Source organism: Bubalus bubalis, chromosome 24 (assembly GCF_019923935.1).
Source record: "Bubalus bubalis isolate 160015118507 breed Murrah chromosome 24, NDDB_SH_1, whole genome shotgun sequence".
NCBI classification, from domain to species: Eukaryota; Metazoa; Chordata; class Mammalia; order Artiodactyla; family Bovidae; genus Bubalus; species Bubalus bubalis.
In genome coordinates, this window is record NC_059180.1 from 22377418 (window position 1) to 22400598 (window position 23181).

Sequence of the window (23181 nt, forward strand, 5' to 3'; positions counted from 1 at the left end):
CAGGAAACTGTACTTAGCCTTACTCTGTACAATGCACTCTGCTATTTTCTATTCTTCTTGTTTTGCTTTTTTCTTTCTTTTTTACACTTTATCCTTAACGCACCACCCACACTGATTTCTCAACTCAGTTTGAAAATTGCTGCTCTGGGTGTCAACTGCCAAGTCTGTCTCTGATCCTCTGGGCAAGACAGTCACTGCCTGGATCCGATGCCAGAGCCACCTGATCCTGCTTGTTACCAAAATCGTCCCCAGGCCCTGTGCCCACTTCTCTCCACCCTCGGCCACTCCCAGCCCCAAGGCCTACTCTGCCCTGGTCAGCCCTTGGCCACGGTCCCTGCTGACCAAGACAGATGGTTGCCTGGGGCTGCACCCAGCCAGGCCACTGGCCTCTGGGGCCACACCCGTGCCAGGGGAGGGGCCAGAACCACAGCTTCAGCTTCAGACTGCCAGGCAGTGTAGCCCAGCAGTTAAGAGCCCGGGCTCAGAAGCCAGCCTGCCAAGGGTGCAAATTCCAGCTGTGTTGCTGGCGACCTGGACTACGTTAGTTCATCTCACTAACTCCCCCATCCGTGAGGGGAGCTGAGTGGGAAAATGGCCAAACTGAGGTTCCACGGTAGTTCACAGGGAAATTCAGACCAGCACCCCAGCCCTTGGCCACGTCCTACCGCCGATCTGACCTTTTCCTCATTCCTGGGAAACAAAATGAGCTGCAGACAAGCAGCTGTGACCCTAGCTGGCACAGTGCCTTGTACTCGGCAGGCACTTGATAACGGATTCCAGAACTGAGCGAGGGGGGTCTGTTTTAAGGCTGTTCGGTGATCAGAAATTTGCTCTTAAGGCAGCTGTGGCAACGCCTGCCACCTGCCCCCCAACAGCTCTTCTCTCCTTAATAACAGAACCATGGCTTTTCAGCCAAGCATGTGGCCACTCAAAACAAAGTCTACATTTCCCAGATTCCTTTGCAATTAGGGGTGACCATGTCACCAAGTTCTGGCCAAGGGGATATGAGCAGAAGGGCTGTATGCAACTTTAGGGAAGGGTTTTTAAATTTTATTTTATTCAAGTACAGTTGATTTACAATGTTGTGTCAATTTCTGCTGCACAGCAAAGTGATTCAGTTATATATAAAAATTCTTCTTCATATTCTTGTCACAGGATATTGAATATAGTTCCGTGTGCTACACAGTAAGACTTGCCTGGTGGTCCAGGGGGGTTAAGACTCTGCATTCCCAATGCAGAGGGCCTAGATCAGGGAACCAGATCCCATACGCCACAACTAAGACCCAGCACAGCCAGATAAATAAATAAATATTTTTTAAAAACATTAGGAGAAACTATCACAACATTGTTAATCGGCTATACCCCAACACAAAATAAAAAGTTAAAAATAAATAAACAAATAAAAATTTTAAGAGAGGAAATATACCTTTCTGCTCTCTCTCCTTCCTGCTGGCTGGAATGCAGGTATGATGGCTGGAGCCCAAGCAGCTAAATTTATCCATGAGAAGGAAGCCATGTGCTGAGGATGGCAGAGTCATGACATAGAGAGAGCCTGGAACAGCATAATCTTACATCATGGGGAGCATAATTATCCTGGACTCACAATCTTCAGAATTTGCTATCTAAACTTATGTAACATATTATAGTTTTCTTTTTTTCCTACAAGTGGCTAATTCTATCTGGTCCAGGAGCCCCTTCTCTTCCCTGTCATAAAAAGTCACATCATATCTCTTATGACAAACGGATGCCTGGGGAGGTCAGCCTGGGAAAACTGTGGTCTCAGTCCAGAGTCCTAACGTGGTAGCTGCTTCCACATCTGCCCATAAAGACTGAGCCCCTGGAGGATGGTGGATTCCTGTAAACAAGCAAGGAGCCCTCACTGGCCCATAACTCAGCCTCACGATGCCTGTTTCAACACCTACCCTCCTAGGAATCTCCATCAAACCTGGGCTTTGTTTGGCCCACAAAAGGCTTCTATGTGAGCAGAGAGACTGAGACCAGGAGCAGAACCTTGGTTCCCAAGACATCAGGATTCTCAAGAAGCTCTCCTCTGCCCTCACTCAGACATCCACATATTTCCTTCCTAGTTTGTGACACATCCTGGGAAAATACTTCTATGAAGAGGCAGCTGAGCAGAGCTCTGAGTCGGGCCTAAGTTCAAGTCCCATCTCTGCCACTTCTTAGCTGTGTGACCTTACCTCCTGGCCTCAGGGTTCTCACTGTAACCTGGGATGCAGAGCTGCACTCACCCCTCCGACTTGACAGTGCCAGCACAGAGCAAGCATTAAGGCTATAATTACCATCATCATTTTTATTACCATCACTAAACAGGGCCGAGTCCTGGGTCCCAGCCAGACTGGTGACCTGGATGCCTGGTTAGCAGCCAGGCCAAGCTTCTTCAGGGGGCCTCAGGGAGCAAGCTATCTTAGGCTCTGACCGCCGAACCACTGCTCACTGTGTCCTGCCATAAAGGGCTTCTCTGGCAGCCACAGGGGAGGAAATGATGACTGCAATGCCTAGGTCAAGTCCCGTGGGCCAGGCCACAGTGACACCGGCCCTCCCTGGGGCTCCCCTCACCCGCTGGAGCTGACTTCCTGCTGCAGAAATGAGCTGGAATCTCCCACCTGCCACTCCTGGGAGCCAGCACCCCAGAGCCAACATGGGCCATGCTGAGCTGCCAGGATACCCACTAGTACATGCCCAACACAGCAGAACTCACCAGTCCTTAACTGAACCACAGTGGACCGGGTGACTTGTGGGTCACCTCATGTCATACACCTGTTTCTGTTTGGGGATCTGCTTGTCCCCAGCTCTCAGGTCATGTGGTTGGGGTTGGGGATTCAGCCCCAGGTAACGGGGTATGTCACATGACCCTGCTAAGCCCATCACAGCGTGCATGTGCTGTTCAAAGTGACTGACTCAGGGATGGACATGTGACTCAAGTCAAACCACTATGGCCCAATCCCAGGTAAGCCTGGGGCTTTTGCTTGAGCAACTAAAAGAGAAGATCAATCATTTCCTGCAGCATGTTAATCTGAGACAAGGGCTGAGGTCATCAGAGAACATCTGGTTGACATTTGGTGAAGAGCAGAACAAGAGATGCAGAGAAAAATGAATAGTGATGATACCATTTGAGATCCTGAATCCAAACATCCTTGAAGCCAAACTGCCTGCCTGAACTTCTGGATTATATGACACAATAAACCCTTGCCCTCTGGGGCATGTGGGGGCCAATCTGGTTGAGTACACATAGGTTTTGTGTCATCTGCAACATGAAAAGTCCAAAACCCAACCAGGACTTAGGGTCACTGTATGTTATTTACACATAATTTAAAAAAATCTTTCATTAAAGCACTGGAGAAGGAAATGGCAATCCACTCCAGTATTCTTGCCTGGAAAATTTCATGGAAAGAGGAACCTGAAGGGCTACAGTCCACGGGGTCGCAAAGAGTTGGATATAACCAAGGACTCACACACAGCTTAAAGCACAGAGTTAAAAGCAACACTCCTTTCCTATGAGGGCCACTGTGTATGAGCACACAGGTTAGGTATGCTCAGCTCTAGTGAACAACCTGTGCAGCAGTACATGGGCAGCTCTGCTTCCCACCTCCAGGGGCAGCCACTTCCAAATTTCTAGACGTGACTCTTAGTAGATAACAGCATATCTCTAAGTAATATGCTTTCTCTGTTATTTCTTATTTTTAATTATTTATTTTTGGCTTCACTGGGTCTTCGTTGCTGTGCATAGGCTTTCTCCAGCTGCAGTATGTGGGTTTCTCATTGCGGTGGCTTCTCTGGGTGCAGAGCACAGGTTCTATGGCACATGGACTTCAGTGGTTGTGGTGCACAGGATTAATTACCCTGTGGCATGTGGGATCTTCCCCGTCCAGGGATCGAACCTGTGTGCCCTGCCTGAGCAGGCAGATTCTTAACCACTGGATCACTAGGGAAGTCCTCTCGGTTATTTGTTATCTACTGATTTTCTGATATGACAAATGAAACTGAAGTTCCACTTCCCCTCATTACTTCCCTCCTCCATTCCGCCACTCCCAGACTGGTAGGTCTTCTGCTGCTTCCTTTAGATACCATGCCAAGAACTCTCTTTTTTAAAATATTATGAGTATAGTTGATTTACAATATCATGTTAGTTTCAGGTACACAGCAAAGTGATTCAGTTGTACATATATATTCTTTTTCTGATTCCTTTCCATTATAGGTTATCACAAGATATTGAATGCAGTTTCCTGTGCTACACACTAAAATCCCTGTAGTTTAGCTAGTTTATATACAGTAGGGTGTATCTGTTAATCCTAAATCCCTAATTTATCCCTTCCTTCCCTTTCCTCTTTGGTAAGTGTGTTTTCTATGTGAGCTTATTTCTGTTTTGTAAATAAGTTCATTTGTATCTTTATTTTAGATTCTACCTATAAGTGATTTCATATCATATTTGTCTTGCTCTGTCTGACTTACTTCACTTAGTATGATGATTTCTAGTTCTATCCAGGAACTCTCTGTCTTATCCCACCAACCAGAAGGAACGATGGGTTTCTCATGAGTTCATCTTACCCAAGACAGATGTGGTTTTTATGCAGCAAATGAGTGATAAGAAAGCAGAAGAGGCCTTTGCTCCCATTGGCCACAAAAATGCACAATGTTTACTGAACTAAGACAGACAAGTAACACATGTGGACAGCTTGCTGTGTCCAAGGCACCGTGCTAAGCTCTCAATGTGGACTCTCCCTTCTGGCAGTGACAGGTGACACTGGGCAGAGAAATAAAAGACTGCCCATCTCGGACAGGGCCACTCCAGGGAGGGAAACTGAGCAGACCCAGGCTGCCCTGGACTGCTCCTGGCTTGTTCCAAGGATGTCCTGGGCTCTAGCTTGAGTTCCCAGTTTCCTTCAAACAAGAAACAGAAACTTATCTTGGTGCATTCCCGTGTTCACTGCAGCGTTATTCACGATAGCCAAGGTATGGAAACATACCTAGGTGTCTGACACATGAATGGATAAAGAAAATGTGGTATATCTATTTGTTGTTGTTGTTCAGTCGCTACGTCGTATCTGGCTCTTTGTAACCCCACGGACTGCAGCATGTCAGGCCTCCCTGTCCCTCACTAGCTCCTGGAGTTTGCCTAAGTTCATGTATTATGTACACAATGGGATATTACTCAGTCTTAAAAAAGAAGGAAATCCTGTCATTTGCAATAACATGGATAACCAGGAGGACATTATGTTAGTGAAACAAGCCAGACACACAAAAATATTGTATGATCTCACTTACACGTGGAGTCTGTAAAAGCCGAACTCAGAGAAGAAGAGAGTAGAGTGGTGGTTGCCAGGGGCTGGGGGTGGGGTGGCGGAAGTGGAAAGAGAATGTCAAAGGCCACAAAGTTTCAGTTATACGATGAACTGAGGCCTGGAGATCTAGTGTACAGCCTGCTGACTATAGTTAATAATACTGAACTGTGTACTTGAAATTTGCTTAAGAGAGTAAATCTTAACTGTTCTCTCACACACACACACACAAAACCAAAATAAAACAAATGGTAACTATATGAGATTATCGATGCATTAATTAGGTTGATTGTGGTAACCATTTCACAAATATATGTATATTAATTCATCACATTGTATACCTTACTGCTACTACTAAGTCACTTCAGTCGTGTCCAACTCTGTGTGACCCCATAGACGGCAGCCCACCAGGCTCCCCTGTCCCTGGGATTCTCCAGGCAAGAACACTGGAGTGGGCTGCCATTTCCTTCTCCAATGCATGAAAGTGAAAAGTGAAAGTGAAGTCCCTCAGTGGTGTCCGACCCTCAGCGACCCCCATGGACTGCAGCCTACCAGGCTCCTCCATCCATGGGATTTTCCAGGCAAGAGTACTGGAGTGGGGTGCCACTGCCTTCTCTGATTGTATACCTTAAATATGTACAATTGTTATTTGTTAATTATACCTCATAAAGCTGGTGAAAGGCACATAGGGTGCTCAACATCACTAATTGTTGGAGTGTGTGTGCTTAGTCACTCAGTCATGTCCAATCCTTTGCAACCCTATGGACTGTAGCCCACCAGGCTCCTCTGCCCATGGGATTCTCCAGGCAAGAATACTGGAGTGGGTTGCCATGCCCTCCTCCAGGGGATCTTCCCAACCCAGGGTTGAACTCGCGTCTGCCAGGTCTCCTACACTGCAGGTGGATTCTTTACCCACTGAGCTACCTGAGAAGCCCAATCACTGGAGAAACGTAAATAAAAACAACAATGAGGGACTTTTCCAGTGGTCCAGTGGATAAGAATCCACCTCCAATGCGGGGAACGTGGGTTTGATCCCCGGTCAGAGAACCAAGATCCCACATGCCACAGGGCAACACAGCTCACCAGCCACAACTAAGACCCAACACAGACAAATAAATAAATAAATATGTTTTTAAAAACCCATAATGAGATACCACCTCACACCTGTCAGGATGGCTATCATCAAAAAGCCTACAGATAAAAATGTTGGCAAGGATGTGGAGAAAAGGTACACTTTTGTGTGGGAATTTAATCGGTGAAGCCACCAATTACAAATTTGTAAGTATGTAATACAGTATAGACTGTATAAATATGGAATATAGTATAAAAGCTAAAAATGGAACTGTAATAGGATCTAGCAATTCCACTCCTGGGTATATATCCAAAAAAAAAAGAAAACAATTCTAAAAGATACAAGAATCCAATGTTCAACATTCACAGCAGCACTGTTTACAACAGCCTAGATATGGAAGCACCCTGTGTCCATCAACAGATGAACTGATAAATAAGATGTTGTGTGTGTGTGTGTGTGTATAGTGGTGCTGGTTTAGTTTCTAAGTCAAGTCCAATTCTTGTGATTCCATGGACTGTAGCCCACCAGGCTCCTCTGTCCAGAGGATTTTCCAGGCAAGCATACTGGAGTGGGTTGCCACTTCCTTCTCCAGGGAATCTTTTCCACCCAGGGATCAAACCCAGGTATCCTGCATGGCAGGTGGATTCTTTGTACTGAGCTATCAGGGAAGCCTATATAAATATATAAAAACATACACATATATACAATGGAATATTACCCAGCCACCAAAAAGTAAGGAAATTCTGCCATTTGCAGTAATGTGGATGGACCTAGATATTATTATGCTTAGTGAACAAGTCAGAGAATACTGTATGTTAGCACTTATTTGTGGAATCTAAAAATATAACAAATGAATGTTTATAGCAAAACAGAAACAGACTCACAGACACAGAAAACACAGCGGGGAGAGGGTTAAAATGGAGAGGCACGTTAAAAGATCCAGACTACTATGTATAAACTAGAGAAACAACAAGGATATATTTACAGCACAGGGAATTATAGCCATTATCTTGTAATAACTTTCAATAGAGCATAGTCTATAAAAAACATTCAATTACTATGCTGTACACTTTAAACTAATATAATACTGTAAATCAACTATACTTCAATTTTAAAATAGTTGGAAAAAAAACAAAGCTCAGTGTTGTGCACAAGACCCTGCATTCTGCAGTCACAGGACCCAGCTTGAATCCTGGTTCCCCAGCTAGGAGCCCGAAGTGCTCATCAAATGCCTTTCCAGGCTGCATTTCATTTATTTGCTGGGGGTAGGGATGATAACAAAAGTGTCGTATCAGGAGTTACTAAGTCAAGCCTCCAGCTAAAAATTAGGTCAGTGTCTACCATATCCCCGGCATACGGTTGGTATTCATAAATAAACAGTTATTAAAACTATCTCAAGAAAGAATACAGTTCATGTCAGAATGCCAGAGTAAAAGGACTGATTTACAGATGTCCCCACCCAAGAACCACTCACTATTCATGACCAAGTCCTCATGTCCCTGCCCTGCACCTGAAGGACCCTCTTTCTGGAATGCCTCTCCCAACTGCTGCCAAATCCTTCTGTTCCCTTCAAAATCCAGCTCAAATTTTTACCCTCTCGAGAAAGACTTCTCTGGGTTTCCATTATACCCAGAAACCCAAAAGTCTATTCGTGGGCAGACTAATGCCCCCCTCCAACAAAGATATCCACACCCTAATTTCCAAAGCCTGCAAATATACTCCCTTATGTGGCAAAATCAACTTTGCAGGGAGGACTAAATGAAGGGTCTTGAGATGAAAGATTATCTGGGATTATCAAGTGAGTCTTTATAAAAAGGAGGCAGGAGTCAGAACAAGAGACGTGACAATGAAAAAGGAGTCATAGAGAAAGATTTGAAGATGCTATGCAGCTGGCCTGGAAGACAGGGGAAGGGAAGAGAGGGGAAGTTATGCCATGCTGGAGGCTTGTAGAAGCTGGAAAAGGCAGAGAAACAGATTTTCCCTGCAGTCTCCAGACAGAACATAGCCCTGCTTTTGAACTTGGCTATCCTGGCTTTTGAATTTCTCACCTCCAGAACCATAAGGAAAGAAATCTGTTGTTTTAAGGCACTAAATCTGTGGCAATTTGTTACAATAGCAACAGGAAACAAATACAGTCTAGACAGTAGGGCAATTTTGCCCTCACAGGGGAACTTGGCAATGACTGGAGATACCTCTGGCTGTCACAAGATAGATCCCACTACAAAGAGCTGTCCAGCCAAACTGTCAATAGTCCTGAGGCTGAGAAACCCTGCTCTAGAATGACTCTGGTGGCATTCCAAGGAGACGTTCCCATCCACCTTCCCTCCTCTTCTCTTTTAAAAACACATCTCCATGCATACCAGAAAGAGACAGAGAAATCAGCTTACTCACTAATGAGAGCAGCAACCCACAGCTGAACCCAGGAAGACAAGTCAACATTCACTCTGCTAAGGCTCATAAAAACATCACTGCAATTCACTGTGCTTTGTTCATAGGAAGCCATTATGATTCAAAGGTTATTGTTTTAAAAACCAAAAATATGCCTTTTAGAATACAAAGCACAATATTGTAGGTATAGCTTCAATGAACAAAATGCACAAGAGGGCCTGAATTTTAATTTTTAATTATTTGCACCCTTCTCATGTTCCCAGGACACTCTGTACTCTTGGTGGGTCAGACCAGAGAGACAGCGTGTCTCACTTCTCAGGGCAACTCTGTGTTTACATAGCCTCTCCGTGCCCAGACCATGTGAGTGTCTGGAGCAAAAGGGGCCGTGTCTTAGTCCTTCTAGTTCCTAGCCCCGAGTACAATGTCTGGCACACACAAGGTTCCCTAGAAATGCAGAGTGCATGAACGAATGAGTAACTGGAGAAAAGTGGGCCATTTCTGCAGATATAATGGGCATTGTAGGCATGGAGGAATAGAGAGACTATCAGGTTACAATTACAAGCCATCTAGGGTTTACTTAGCCAGGAGACACAGCTGAGTATGTGGGAAAACCCAAGTGGGAAAGCCTGAATCATGGGGAGGCCCTCAAAAAGCAGCCAAGACCAGGATTGGGCCCAACAAGCTTTGGAGATGAATGGATCTGGGTTCAAGTCCAGGCTATGCCACTACTAGCCAAGTGCAGTTGGGCAAATTACCTAACCTCTCTGAAACTCAGCTTTCTCATCTGCATAATTCACTCATCTATCAAAGTGGGGCAGTGTGAGCAAGGTGGAGAAGAGGTGAGAGAGCTGGTCTGTGGCACAGAAGCCAGCTGTCCACTGTGTTTTGCGCACCCCTGCCCAAATCCTTTTGCATCTAGGTGAGGCCAGGGGGCTACGTGGAATGTGGACAGAAGTAACTTGCGCTGCTATCAGGCCCATCCCATCCCTGAGGCCCGTTTTCGGCACCCTGGTCAGCCTCCCCTGCACTGCAATCCTGTCCTGAGACACGTAGCCCAGAACAGAGTCACAGCTTTCCAGCACCACGCACAAAGCTCCTGCTCCATCACTCCTCTCAGCCCCCTGGAGAGCAAGGGTTCCCCGCTCCCTGGGCTCACCCACACGGTGCCATCTGTTTGGCACACGGCCTAGCCTGCTCTCCCTACCCATTCCTGAGCCAATTCTGCTCATCCCTCAGGTCTCAGGTTAGATAGATGTCACCTCCTCCAGGAAGCCTCGCTGGAGCTCCAGGAGTTTGGCACCATTAGCTTCATCCTACAGATGAGGAAACTGAGGAACAGAGAGGTGAACTGTCTTGCCCCAAATCCTGCGGCTAGAAGGCAGGGGAGGTGGGTTTGCAGCCACTGCAGATCCATCCAGGGTTTTGCTCAGCCCTGACTTGCTAAACCACTTTTAAACTGTGATTCCTGGGACAACTAGCAGGTCCCACTTTGTGCTTGTCACATGTGCAAATTCTGGGGCCCCCTCCCAGTCCTACTCAAGTAAACTCTGGGGGTGGGCCCGGCAAGCCATGTTTAAACAATTCCTCCAGGTGGTGTGGATATGCACCAAAATTCAAGAACCACTGGCCCAGAGACATGTTCTCAGTTGAGCCTCCTGCATTTTGGCCACTTCCTGTGGAATCCTTGTGAGGTCTAGAAAGTGTCCCAGCTGGAGAACTGAACATTGTCTGCCCTCTGATTTTCTAGCCATCTGAAATGCTTCTCTGGGTGTTCCGCAACCCTGGGTCTTTGGGGAACAAGAGACTGTCTTCTACTTTATCATCAAGCCTGTTAGTGACACTTCTTCCTTTGTTTGAAGCCTGCTTCTTGTGCCCATCAGCCTTGGTGGCAGGAGTATAATTCAGCAACACTTGAAGGGCCAAGCCACTTTTATCCTACAGTGAGCACTATAGCCACTTTCTTCTAGAATATTCTCAGTTCACTGGGGTTACATCTGCAGCTTCTTGATCAGCAGAACTGATCTCCTCAGCACAAAAATGTTTATTTTTAAATCAGTCCAGCAAGCCACTATTACATTGAATGCGGTACTGGTCATCAACACTTCCTGTATCAGCTTTAAGAATCAGACCAGAAAGAGTAAATCTTAAGAGAATGAGCCTGGACAAATCCAAGTTTCTGCTGGTGACCCTCAGCTTTCTTCCACACTGCTCTCTGTGTCCTGGCACCTAGATGTCAACCCTGCCAAAGACTGGACCAGATTTCTTTGGGGGAATCTGATCAGTGTGAGAAAAAGGGCCTAAAGACACTCCCCTGTGGAACACCAGATCACCCCGAGGGGAAAGCCGCAACCAAGAAGCCCCTCTCATACCCACCAACTTTTCACAGGGCTTCCTGAAGCCCCAGTTTCTTCAGCAGATAGTCACAGACCACCAGAGAGGTGGAAAGGAGAGCTCCTGTCAATCAGAGGCCCAGCCTCCTTCCAGGCTGTGGCTCTGCCCTCTGCCAGGCCCTCACAGTCCTCTCAACTCTGCGGGTAAATGGGAGAACGGGGGAGGTTTTTAGGGTCCAGCCTTGGGGAGACACACACTATCTCTGCTCACATTCCAACAAGCCCAAACTTAGTTATGTGGCCCAACAAATTGTAAGGGAGCCCACGAAATGCAACCAGGATGATATCCCAGGAAGAGGAGGACATGGTGACCAACAGCCATCTCTGCCACATAATACATTAAAAATGTTTTAAGATCATATCAGTGATACATCCTTAGTCAGCCAGAAAGTACTGTCCTGTCACCCAAAGCACACGTGCGCACACACACACACACACACACACACACACACACCACCCTGCTGCAAATCACAGAATGTACACAAGTGATCATATGTAAACAGATCATTTCAAGGGATCCTCAGACCCTGACTTCCTCTCTCCCCACCCCCTACAAAAGATAATTTGGGACAGCAGCCCACATCCTTTCTTGAAGAAGAACAGGAGAGGAGCTGGGATGGCAATCCCAACCATCATGTTACCCCTGAATCCCAGTAGCTGTATTGTATGTGTTGAATAAATGCCTGGAGTGAAAAATGAAAGGTGCTGTGGAGGCCAGGGAGAAGGACACCTAGGAAACTCTAAATCCCACCTCCTCCCACAGGCATCCTTTCCATCACCACCTCCAGGAAGCCTTCCCCAATGACCCCCCACAAGGCCTCCCCACCCCCCACGCCACACACAGGGCATTATCAGCTCCCACCTGCTTGCTCTGTATTCCTTCACTTAGCCCACCTTGCTCATTAGTACCTGCTCTTAGATTATCCTGGGCCTCAGTTTCCTTCTCTGTAAAATCAGAGGGGTAGACAATTTCCTGGTTGAGCGGCCCCCAGGCAGCAGCTTCCAGGGCAGAGGTCCCAGAAGTCAGGCTCCCACAGAACTTCCCCTCCGGCAGACTAGCCACCTCCTCCCAGCAGCCCAGGTGTCTCACCCAGGGCGCAGCTGGGCGGGTTCCTCGCAACCCCCGAGGCCGGCGCAGCGGATCTAGGCCGGGACTCACCCGGGGAGGCCCCCGCCCCGCCACTCCGCATACTGATGCCCGGCCCCTTGGCGCACTTGTCGACTAGGCCTGCCAACACCCGAAACTCTCGCAGTCAACAGTGCAGCAAGGGTGCGTCGACACTGTCCCTGAGGTTCCTGGAACTGGGGCCTCTTGTTCGGGGGCCCAGGTGGGGGATGAGGCTTCGGGCCCCGCGGGGAAAGGAAGGCAGCCCTCCCCCACCTCTGCGGGCCCCGAGGCGCCCCAGGCGGAGGCCCCCAAGCTGTCTCCCCTACACCATCGAGTGCCAAGTATTTTCCCAATAGGCTCTGCCGTTAATCGGCACGACGCTCCCATTTTACAGAAGCAAACAGTGAAAGCCGAAGAGCTGAACCCTCACATTCTCCTTCCGCCTCGAGCCCCGCTTTTAAGCACCGGACCCTGAGCGCTCCGGGCGCCGGCGGCACCGGGGCGCGCAGGTTTGCAGCGCCGGATCCCGGCCCCCTTGACCAACCGCGGCCCCACCTACCTGCCTCGGGCGGACCGGCGCGGCAGCCGCTGCCCACGGCCGCGAGGATCCAGAGGAGCTGGCAGAGGCTCGTGGCCCGGTGCTCCAGGGTGCAGGGCGGGCGGGCCCCCCGAAAATGCCGGGGAGCGGCGAGCCGGGCGCGCGGGCCGGCGCTCCGGGGAGGCGGCGGTGGCCGCAGGAACGATCCCGGGGCGCGAGGGGTGCGCGGAGCCGCTGGAATGACCCCGGGGCGCTAGGGGAACGTTCCGAGGGCGACCATGAGAGGAGCTGGGGCAGCTGCAGCGGCAGCGCGGCTTGCGGGAGGCGGATCCCCACACTGGCAGAGCTGGGGCTGGGGCCGGAGGCGGCGGGCCGGGGCGGGGCCGCGGCGCTCACGTGGCCGCCCCCAGCGGCCGCCCAGGCTCCTTCTGCCGCCGCGTGGACCTCCCGGCGCTGCGTCTGCGGCTCACTAGCCCGCTGAATACAGAGCTTCCGGATCTAACGCCTGGGGCGGGCCTGGCCACCTACTGCAAAGGGGCCCCCCCTCCCAGCGGGTAATTTGAGGGGGGGCAGCTAACCCCTTGCTCTCGTACCGCACCCTCCGGTTCTCCATCCGCTGCCTGTCTAGTTCCTGTATTCGAATCCTTTCCAAAATCAGTAATGATCCTATCTCATTGTACGTCTCTTAAAATATTTTTTTAATCAGAAATCGCTTTTTGTCTGATCTCTGCTTTGCAAAAACTTAGGCATGTATGACTATGGCAATTATTTGTGTAATTATTTGTATAGTACGTTGCTGTAGTCCTCTTAGCAACGGCTAAGAGGCATCTGCGTGCGTGCTAAGTTGCTTCAGTTGTATCCGACTCTGTGTGACCCTATGGACTGTAGCTCGCCAGGCTCTTCTGTCCATGGGATTCTCCAGGCAAGAATACAGGAGTGGGTTGTCATGCTCTCCACCAGGGGATCCTTCCCGGCCTGGCACCTAGCAAGTGCTTACCTGGGAAATGAACGAATAAATATGGAAAAGTATAACGAAAAAAAGGAAATAAAACTAATGATAACCACTGTGAACAAGTTCATATTATATTCTTCCTATTTTCCTAGTGAAATTTTAGAATTTCATAACTCTTAAATTTAGAATTAAGACTTCACTGGCTGTCCAGTGGTTCAGACTCTGGGCTTCCACTGCAGGGGGCACAGAAAAAAAGAAATAACAGTGATATGTATCAAGCGTTTTTTCTCATACTATCTTCATGTCAACCTTTGTAGCTGTACTGTACAGATCATAAAACTGAGGCTTATAGAGATACACTTGCCCAGAAGATTTCCAAGGTAGGAGCCCCAGGCAAACACAGAGAAACAAGTGTATGCAGGCAGGCCAGAAACACAGAGACAGGGTTATCTAGGTATGATTGTGGGAGTGTTTACATTTTTCCTAACAAGAGTGGACTCTTACCTATTTCTCCTATCCATTCAACACTAGGTTGTAAATATGTTTCTGTGGTCAAGGGCTACCTGTCATTTGCAATGCCTTTTTGATGAGCCTTTTTGGAGTTGTGATCAGATCAGATCAGATCAGTCGCTCAGTCGTGTCTGACTCTTTGCGACCCCGTGAATCCCAGCACGCCAGGCCTCCCTGTCCATCACCAACTCCCGGAGTTCACTCAGACTCACGTCCGTCGAGTCAGTGTAGAACTGATATTTACAGGACATTCACTTTGTGTCAGGCAGTGTGGTAACTGGTTTATCAGATCAGATCAGTCGCTCAGTCGTGTCCGACTCTTTGCGACCCCATGAATCGCAGCACGTCAGGCCTCCCTGTCCATCACCAACTCCCGGAGTTCACTCAGACTCACGTCCATCGAGTCAGTGATGTCATCCAGCCATCTCATCCTCTGTCGTCCCCTTCTCCTGCCCCCAATCCCTCCCAGCATCAGAGTCTTTTCCAATGAGTCAGCTCTTCGCATGAGGTGGCCAAAGTACTGGAGTTTCAGCTTCAGCATCATTCCTTCCAAAGAAATCCCAGGGCTGATCTCCTTCAGAATGGACTGGTTGGATCTCCTTGCAGTCCAAGGGACTCTCAAGAGTCTTCTCCAACACCACAGTTCAAAAGCATCAATTCTTCAGCCCTCAGCCTTCTTCACAGTCCAACTCTCACATCCATACATGACCACTGGAAAACCATAGCCTTGACTAGACGAACCTTTGTTGGCAAAGTAATATCTCTGCTTTTGAATATGCTATCTAGGTTGGTCATAACTTTCCTTCCAAGGAGTAATCGTCTTTTAATTTCATGGCTGCAGTCACCATCTGCAGTGATTTTGGAGCCCAGAAAAATAAAGTCTGACACTGTTTCCACTGTTTCCCCATCTATTTCCCATGAAGTGGTGGGACCGGATGCCATGATCTTTGTTTTCTGAATGTTGAGCTTTAAGCCAACTTTTTCACTCTCCACTTTCACTTTCATCAAGAGGCTTTTGAGTTCCTCTTCACTTTCTGCCATAAGGGCGGTGTCATCTGCATATCTGAGGTTATTGATATTTCTCCCGGCAATCCTGATTCCAGCTTGTGTTTCTTTCAGTCCAGCGTTTCTCATGATGTACTCTGCATATAAGTTAAATAAACAGGGTGACAATATATAGCCTTGACGAACTCCTTTTCCTATTTGGATCCAGTCTGTTGTTCCATGTCCAGTTCTAACTGTTGCTTCCTGACCTGCATACAAATTTCTCAAGAGGCAGATCAGGTGGTCTGGTATTCCCATCTCTTTCAGAATTTTCCACAGTTTATTGTGATCCACACAGTCAAAGGCTTTGGCATAGTCAATAAAGCAGAAATAGATGTTTTTCTGGAACTCTCTTGCTTTTTCCATGATCCAGCGGATGTTGGCAATTTGATCTCTGGTTCCTCTGCCTTTTCTAAAACCAGCTTGAACATTTGGAAGTTCATGGTTCACATATTGCTGAAGCCTGGCTTGGAGAATTTTGAGCATTATTTTATTAGCATGTGAGATGAGTGCAATTGTGTGGTAGTTTGAGCATTCTTTGGCATTGCCTTTCTTTGGGATTGGAATGAAACCTGACCTTTTCCAGTCCTGTGGCCACTGCTGAGTTTTCCAAATTTGCTGCTTTATAGACATTATCTTTTTAGATTCTGGTCATAATCCTCTTATCGTCCCCACTTCATACGCAGGGAGACTAAGGCAGGTTAAGTGACTCTCCCAAGTTTACATAGGAAGTTGCAGATTTTGACCCAGGTCTCGGTATATATTGACCAACCCCTAGAGTGTCCTGTCCATAAATAAGTCTTGACTCTTCAGTTTTGTGTGTGTGCTCAGTTGCTTGACATGTCCAGCTCTTTGCAACCCTATGGACTGTAGCCCACCAGGCTCCTCTTTCCATGCGATTTCCCAGGCAAGAATACTGGAGTGGGTTGCCATTTCCTATTTTAGGGGATCTTCCCAACCCAGGGATCAAACCCCTGTCTCTTGTGTCTCCTGCATTGGCATGAGGATTCTTTATCATTGCACCACCTGGGAAGGCCCAGTTTTTGTGGCCCCTGAAAATTCAGATTCTGTTGGGAGAGTGAAGTACTTCAGCTTACCAGCTGCAGTGGTCTCTGTAGGGAGTAGGTACAAGTTTATGAGGCTTGGGGAGAGGGTGACATTCAGGCAGTACCTCATAAGGTGGTGAAGGGAATGAAAAAAAAAGAAATGGTCCTGAAACCATTGGTCATCGAGTGTTTTACCCTTTGGCCTAAATACTACAAGTTTCAGAAAATGCAAGATCTAGAAGATATATATCATTTTTTTTTGAAATATTGGTTCCATTAGTCACCCAAAACACTTTGGCTTTCAGCATAAAAAAATTATACCTGGAAATTTTAACCACGGGAAAGCTGGACAAGAACAGAGTCTGAGCTAGTCTGTTCAAGCCCAAAGAAAGGCCAAAAAAAAAAAAACAAAAAACTGCTCTACTTATAGCTCTGTGGCTCTGGACAAGTAATTTGGCTTCTTTTTTCCTCTCTTTGGTGTATGAGCATCTTTTGTCTTTAAGGAACCAGTACACCCTATTCTCAGTTCATGAGAACAGCCCTCTCCACTCTCCTGGCTCTAAGATTGGACACATGACTAGACCTGGTCAGTCAGTATATTCCATCCCTTTTGCCCCGTTCATTGGTTCTGGGAAGAGAATGTGACCGAACTCAAGCCAATGAGATACCAATTTGGGTCTTTTATAGCAGCCATTTTAAAAGAGAATCTCTTTGAAGTAATCTAAATGTCCATCAGCAGATGAATGGATAAAGAAGATGTGGTGCGTGTATACATACACACACATATGGGCTTACCTGGTGGCTCAGATGGTAAAGAATCCTCCTGCAATGCCAGAGACCCGGGTTCGATCCCCGGGTCTTATCTGGAAGATCCTCTGAAGAAGGGAATGGCTACCTACTCCCGTGTACTTGTCTGGAGAATTCCATGGACAGAGGAGCCTGGTGGGCTACAGTCCATGGGGTCACAAAGAGTTGAACAAGACTGAATGAGTAACACTTTCACTTTTCATATATATACATATGTAATGGATTATTACTCAGCCATAATAAAGACTGAAATAATGCCATTTGAAGCAAAATGGATGGATCTGGAGATTATCATACTAAGTGAAGTAAGTCAGAGAAAGACAAACATGATATCACTTACATGTGGAACCTAAAAAAAAAAATTGTACAAACGAACTTATTTACAAAACAGAAATAGACACACAAACATAGAAAACATACCTAAGGTTCAGTTCAGTTCAGTTCAATTCAGTCGCTCAGTCGTGTCCGACTCTTTGCGACCCCATGAATCGCAGCACGCCAGGCCTCCCTGTCCATCACCAACTCCCGGAGTTTACCCAAAATCATGTCCATTGAGTCAGTGATGCCATCCATCCGTCTCATCCTCTGTCGTCCCCTTCTCTTCCTGCCCCCAGTCCCTCCCAGCATCAGGGTCTTTTCCAAAGAGTCAACTTTTCGCATGAGGTGGCCAAAGAATTGGAGTTTCAGCTTCAGCATCAGTCCTTCCAATGAACACCCAGGACTGATCTCCTTTAGCATGGACTGGTTGGGTCTCCTTGCAGTCCAAGGGACTCTCAAGAGTCTTCTCCAACACCACAGTTCAAAAGCATCAATTCATCAGCACTCAGCTTTCTTCACAGTTCAACTCTCACATCCATACATAACCACTGGAAAAAACCATAGCCTTAACTAGACAGACCTTTGTTGGCAAACTAATGTCTCTGCTTTTCAATGTGCTATGTAGGTTGGTCATAACTTTCCTTCCAAGGAGTAAGCGTCTTTTAATTTCATGGCTGCAGTCACCATCTGTAGTGATTTTGGAGCCCAGAAAAATAAAGTCTGACATTGTTTCCACTGTTTCCCCATCTATTTGCCATGAAGTGATGGGACCAGATGCCATGATCTTCATTTTCTGAATGTTGAGCTTTAAGCCAACTTTTTCACTCTCCACTTTCACTTTCATCAAGAGGCTTTTGAGTTCCTCTTCACTTTCTGCCATAAGGGTGGTGTCATCTGCATATCTGAGGTTATTGATATTTCTCCTGGCAATCCTGATTCCAGCTTGTGTTTCTTCCAGCCCAGCGTTTCTCATGATGTACTCTGCATATAAGTTAAATAAGCAGGGTGACAATATACAGCCTTAAGGTACTCCTTTTCCTATTTGGATCCAGTCTGTTGTTCCATGTCCAGTTCTAACTGTTGCTTCCTGACCTGCATATAGGTTTCTCATGAGGCAGATCAGGTGGTCTGGTATTCCCATCTCTTTCAGAATTTTCCACAGTTTATTGTGATCCACACAGTCAAAGGCTTTGGCATAGTCAATAGAGCAGAAATAGATGTTTTTCTGGAACTCTCTTGCTTTTTCCATGATCCAGCGGATGTTGGCAATTTGATCTCTGGTTCCTCTGCCTTTTCTAAAATCAGGTTGAACATCTGAGTTCATGGTTCACGTATTGCTGAAGCCTGGCTTGGAGAATTGTAAGTATTACTTTACTAGCACGTGAGATGAGTGCAATTGTGTGGTAGTTTGAGAGTGCAATTGTGCGGTAGTTTGAGCATTCTTTGGCATTGCCTTTCTTTGGGATTGGAATGAAAACTGACCTTTTCCAGTCCTGTGGCCACTGCTGAGTTTTCCAAATTTGCTAGCATATTGAGTGCAGCACTTTCAAAGCATCATCTTTCAGGATTTGAAATAGCTCAACTGGAATTCCATCACCTCCACTAGCTTTGTTCGTAGCAATACTTTCTAAGGCCCACTTGACTTCACATTCCAGCATGTTTGGCTCTAGGTAAGTGATCACACCATCGTGATTATCTGGGTCATGAAGCTCTTTTTTGTACAGTTCTGTGTATTCTTGCCACCTCTTCTTAATATCTTCTGCTTCTGTTAGGTCCATACCATTTCTGTCCTTTATCGAGCCCATCTTTGCATGAAATGTTCCCTTGGTATCTCTAATTTTCTTGAAGAGATCCCTAGTCTTTCCCATTCTGTTGTTTTCCTCTATTTCTTTGCATAGATCGCTGAAGAAGGCTTTCTTATCTCTCCTTGCTATTCTTTGGAATTCTGCGTTCAGGTGCTTATATCTTTCCTTTTCTCCTTTGCTTTTCGCTTCTCTTCTTTTCACAGCTATTTGTAAGGCCTCCTCAGACAGCCATTTTGCTTTTTTGCATTTCTTTTCCATGGGGATGGTCTTGATCCCTGTCGGCTGTACAATGTCACGAACCTCCGTCCATAGTTCATTAGGCACTCTGTCTATCAGATCTCGGCCCTTAAATCTTTTTCTCACTTCCACTGTATAATCATAAGGGATTTGATTTATGATATGATTTAAAACCACTGAATGGTCTAGTGGTTTTCCCTACTTTCTTCAATTTCAGTCTGAATTTGGCAGTAAGGAGTTCATGATCTGAGCCACAGTCAGCTCCCAGTCTTGTTTTTGCTGACTGTATAGAGCTTCTCCATCTTTGGCTGCAAAGATTATAATCAATCTGATTTTGGTGTTGACCATCTGGTGATGTCCATGTGTAGAGTCTTCTTTTGTGTTGTTAGAAGAGGGTGTTTGCTATGACCAGTGGGTTCTCTTGGCAAAACTCTATTAGCCTTTACCCTGCTTCATTCTGTACTCCAAGGCCACATTTTCCTGTTATTCCAGGTGTTTCTTGACTTCCTACTTTTGCATTCCAGTCCCCTATAATGAAAAGGACATCTTTTTTGGGTGTTAGTTCTAAAAGGTCTTGTAGGTCTTCATAGAGCCATTCAACTTCAGCGTTACTGGTTGGGGCATAGGCTTGGATTACTGTGATATTGAATGGTTTGCCTTGGACATGAACAAAGATCATTCTGTCGTTTTTGAGATTGCATCCAAGTACTGCATTTGGGATTCTTTTGTTGACCATGATGGCTACTCCATTTCTTCTGAGGGATTCCTGCCCGCAGTAGTAGATATGATGGTCATCTGAGTTAAATTCACTCATTCCAGTCCATTTTAGTTCGCTGATTCCTAGAATGTCGACGTTCACTCTCACTATCTCTTGTTTGACCACTTCCAGTTTGCCTTGATTCATGGACCTGACATTCTAGGTTCCTATGCAATATTGCTCTTAACAGCAATAAAAAGGAGTGAAGTACTGATAAATGCTAAAACATGGATAAAACTTAAAAACAACATGCTAAGTGAAAGGAGCCAGACACCAAAGGCAACAGATATATGATTTCATTTATACGGAATGGCCAGAATAAGGAAGTTCTTTGAGATGGAAGGCAGATTAGTGGTTTCCTGGGGGGCTGGACTTTGCTTCTATCTCCAGTCACATCCACAACTGGGTATTGTTTTTGCTTTGGCTCCATCCCTTCATTCTTTCTGGAGTTATTTCTCCACTGATCTCCAATAGCATATTGGGCACCTACCGACCTGGGGAGTTCCTCTTTCAGCATCCTATCATTTTGCCTTTTCATAAAAGTTACCAAAGAGGAAAGGGATAAATTAGGAATTTACAGATATACACTACTATATATAAAATAGAGAAACAATCTGAAAAATAATATGTATATATGTGTGTAACTGAATCACTTTGTGTAACAATTGTGTTAGTTTCAGGTGTACAGCAAAATGATATATATATATATTTTTTTTCTTTTTCACATTCTTTTCTATTATCAGTTATTATAGAATATTGAATATAGTTTCTTGTGCTATCCTTGTTATTTATCTGTGGGTATTTGTTCTTAAAGCAATTAAGCAGTTATGATTCCCAATACAAACTGCAGGGTTTGCTATGAGAGAGAATTGTAAGGGGTAATAAGAGATTATAAAGGCAAATGCAGTTAGAAAGGATTCTCTGATGAGATGACATTTGAGTTGCACTCTGAAGGCTTCCCAGGTGGCTCCAGCGGTGGAACTCCAACTTTCAATGCAGAAATGCGGGTTTGATCCCCTGGAGTAGGAAGATCCCCTAGAGTAGGAAATGGCAACCCACTCCAGTGTTCTTGCTTGGAGAATCCCATGGACAGAGGAGCCTGGCGGGCTATAGTCCACGGGGTCGCAAAGAGTCGGCACTGAAGGTATCATTTCCAGGAGCTTCAGGTGCCCCAGACCCAGAAGCAAGGCGATGTGAACCAGATCATTCTTGGTTTTAACTTGATCCTTAATCACCCCAGTTAACCACCACATAAAGCTGTTCGGACTTTACTGAAGAGTGTGGAATAACAGAATTAAACACAGAAGGGTAGAAATGAAACTGTACCCTCATTTTGATAGTATCCAAGAGGAAAAATAAACCGCTCACAGTGTTTCTTGGCGCACTCTAGTTCCAAGCCTTACTCCATGTACTGAAGCCTGCCCTTTCTTCTCTCATGTGGACAAACATCTCCTCTCCAAGCACTGAAGGACAAAATCCCCACTTGTATTAGAAAAGCCCCTCTCCCTGCCCCCAGGATTTTTTTTCCCCTCTCTTTCCCTCCAGCAGAGTAATCACGGGACTCACTAACCCACAGGATGCAAAAAATATCATCAAGAAAGTGAAAAAACAATTCAGAGAATGGGAGAAAATATTCATAAATCATATATCTGATGAGGGATTTATAGCTAGAATATATAAAGAACTCATAACTCAAATAATAAAAAGATAACTCAATTTCAAAATGGGTTAAAGATTGGAGCAGACAGTTCTACAAAGAAGATATACAAATGGCTAATAAGCACATGAAAAGATCCTCAACATCATTAGTCATTGGAAAAATGCAACTCAAAACTGAATCCGCTAGGATGGCTATACTCAAAAGTCAGATAACAAGTGCCAGCAAGGATGTGAAGAAACTGGGAAACTCATTCACTGCAAGCAGGAAAATGGAAAACCACTTGACAGTTTCTCAAAAAAATTAAGCATGGGGTTACCATATAACGTAGGAATTCCACTCCCCAGTATATATCCAGGAGAAATGAAAACATATGTCTGCACAAAAACATCTGTAAAAATGTTCACAGCAGCATTATTCACAATAGGAGAAAGGTGAAGACAACCAAATGTCCATCAACCAATGAATGGATAATTAAAATGGGGTATATTATTCAGCAATAAAAACGAGTAAAGTACTGATAAATGCTAAAACATGGATAAAACTTAAAAACAACATGCTAAGTGAAAGGAGCCAGACGCAAAAGGCAACAGATATACGATTTCATTTATATGAAATGGCCAGAATAAGGAAATTCTTTGAGATGGAAGGCGAATTAGTGGTTGCCTGGGGGGCTGGGAAGGGAGTTTGTGGGGAATGGAGAGTGACTACTAACACGTGTTTCTTTTTAGATGAAAATATCTTAAAATTGATTGTGGGGATGGTTGCATAATTATGCATAATTATACTTAACAATAAGCTATACACTTTAAAGAGGGGTCTTGTATGATATGTGAATTATATCACGATGAAACTGTTAGCCTCAAAAAAGGGCTCACGGTATCTTCAGGGTGCTTCAGGGTGTGACTCAGAAGAGAGCTCACCAGGAAGAGGGCTCTAGCCCAGTCTAGGTACCTGGCTGCTCCCCACTTCAAAGGATGTGAGTAATCCGCCCACAGGCTCAGGGAGGGTTGGAGAACCGCTCCAGCCACAAATGCCATGGGAACAAAATGCTTCTAAGTGCAGGCTGCTCTGATTCCCTGTCCACAGGAGGCCTTGGGAGTTATAGAGCAGTTTTAGGTTCACAGTGGAACTGAATGGAAGGTACGGGAGATTTCCTGTATCCGTCCTGCCCCCACACAAGACAAGAATAGCCTCCCCCATTATCAACATCCCCCACCATGTGTTACAATTAACGAACCTACACTGACACATC

At 46.0% G+C, this 23181-nt stretch overlaps 1 protein-coding gene across 3 annotated transcripts in view; it reads right to left on the reverse strand.

Annotated features, from left to right (window-relative positions):
• The window catches only part of EEF2K (eukaryotic elongation factor 2 kinase), a 71243-nt gene extending 58089 nt beyond the window's left edge, over nt 1-13154 (reverse strand). For all 3 annotated transcript variants that reach the window (XM_006061851.4, XR_006548320.2, XR_006548321.2), the window contains exon 1: nt 12815-13154. The gene's annotated coding sequence lies outside the window, so the exon portion shown is untranslated. The remainder of the gene's footprint in view (nt 1-12814) is intronic.
• Between the last annotated feature and the right edge of the window lie 10027 nt (nt 13155-23181).